We start from the raw sequence: 2099 nt of genomic DNA, 5'->3' as shown, positions 1-2099 counted from the left end.
CTTCGCGAGGTCGGGGTCACAGGGCGGATGGGACTGCTGCTCAGCCAGGGCCCGAGGGTTGTATTTAAGGACTGGGTGACTGGCAAACAGTGGGCTATTTGACACTCCCGCCCGCCGTGTGGTCTGCTTACTCCCAGGAAGAGGTTGACTAGAGGCGACTTCATGCAGACAGAGCACTGCCAGCAGTCGACCAGCGTGACCGTCTGCTCACCCACGCAGGACGCGGGGCGCGTCTCCTTCTCCACAGCACCCTCACTGGCGGAGGCTCCCTTTTCTCCACGTCTTGCCTCTGTGCTGGTGTGTGTAAGACGGGATGACCTTTCTGGGATCTGCAAGCATCCTTGTCAGTAGCTGTTTGGGACCAACTGACCGTGCTCTGCCAGCCACGACTGTGCCCTGGGCTCTGTCTCACTTTTGTTTTAAGCTCTCTGCAATGTGTTCTGCCAGACTTACAGTCCAGCTGAGGGGCTAGTTCGCACTCTTGCTTCTCTTTTCAAATTAGGTATCCAGGGTCAGTCTCAGCTCCACGGACAAAACGAGACGAGGGCACCACTTTAACTCCCAAACGCCATCCAAAGGGACATGCTAATCTAGCCAGAAAATCCTCTACAGTTTCATCAATTTTGATTTTCGTTGTTGTTGTTATTGAGAGATAATTGACATATAATATTAGTTTCAGGTGTATAACGTAATGACCGATAAGTATATGTATTGCAAAGTGATCACCAGAATAAGTATCGTTAACATCTGTCTTAACACATTGTTATCAGAAAAATTCTCTTGTGGTAAGAACTTTTACCATCTGCTCTCTTAGCAGTCTTCAAATGTGCAGTCCAGTATTAGCTATGATCCCACCTCACTGTAAGCCACTTGCCCGTGACTTACTTATTTTACAACTGAAGTTTGTAATTTTGACCTCTCCCACCCATTTCACCCCACCTCTGGCAACTACCAGTCTGGTCTCTGTATCTATAAAACTTGGTTTGGGTTTTTTTGGTTTGTTTGTTTTAGATTCCATAAATAGATGAAGTCATGCAGCAATTTTTTTCTGATTTATCTCACTTAGCATGAGATCTTCAACGTCCATCTAGGCTGTTCCAAATGGCCAGATTTCATTCTTTTTTATGGCCAGATGATATTCCAGTGTGTGTATACGGGGGGGGGGGGGGGGGTGTGTAGACAGAAAGGAATAGATAGATAGGTATGTACAATAATTTCTTTATCCAGTCATCCATTATTGAACACTTGGGTCATGTTCATGTCTTGGCTATTGTAAGTAATGCTGCAAAAATCATGATATCTTCTTTAGTCAATGTTTTCATTCTCTTCAGATATATGCCCAGGAGCAGAAGTGCTGATCAGATGGTAGTTCTGTTTTTAATTTTTTGAGGAGCCTCCCTGCCATTTTCCACAGTGGTTGCACAATGTACATTCCCACTAACAGTGCTCAAGAGTTCTATTTCTGCACATTCTCAGCAACACTCTATTTCTCATGTTTTTGATAGCGGCCAATCAGGCAGGTGTGAGATTACTTCTTGCATGATTAACTTGCGTTTCCCTGATGACTACGGACAAGGTTTAAGGCTGAAGACAGTGCAGAGAAGAAGACTTAGACTCAGACAGTCCCCTGAGAACCGGCGACCGTCAGTGGGACATCATGCTTGTGCACCCCAAGACTCGGGCCCCCGACAGCCAGCCACCTCCAACTGTAGACCCCACAACCTGTGCCGCTGGCAGGCAGGACGGCAGCGAGAAGACTCTCTCTTGAAGCTCAGCTCTTGGGACATAAAATCAGGACAGAGGAGAACCCTGTCAGCCTTAGTGATCAGCCATAGCAGTGTGTGTCCAAGTGAACATGGGTCTGATGAGAGCGGCAAATACACGAATCTGTGAGGTCAGCTCAACACCAGACTTCTAGAGTCCAGTCCTATCCTATTGGTCTCCTTCTTAGAGCCTGAAGCAAAACAGTGAAGCAAAAGACAGCAGACAGGGATGAAAGAGAGTGGCCTGACTCCACCAAGGATGCCAAAAGAGTGAGAAACAACCAGAAAATCTGGGTTTCAAACTGAGAGTCAACAGCCAAGCCCTTCGATGCAGAG

This window comes from Odocoileus virginianus, unplaced genomic scaffold (genome assembly GCF_023699985.2).
Source record: "Odocoileus virginianus isolate 20LAN1187 ecotype Illinois unplaced genomic scaffold, Ovbor_1.2 Unplaced_Contig_19, whole genome shotgun sequence".
In the NCBI taxonomy this organism is placed as follows: domain Eukaryota; kingdom Metazoa; phylum Chordata; class Mammalia; order Artiodactyla; family Cervidae; genus Odocoileus; species Odocoileus virginianus.
Note: the sequence above shows the minus strand (reverse complement) of the source record.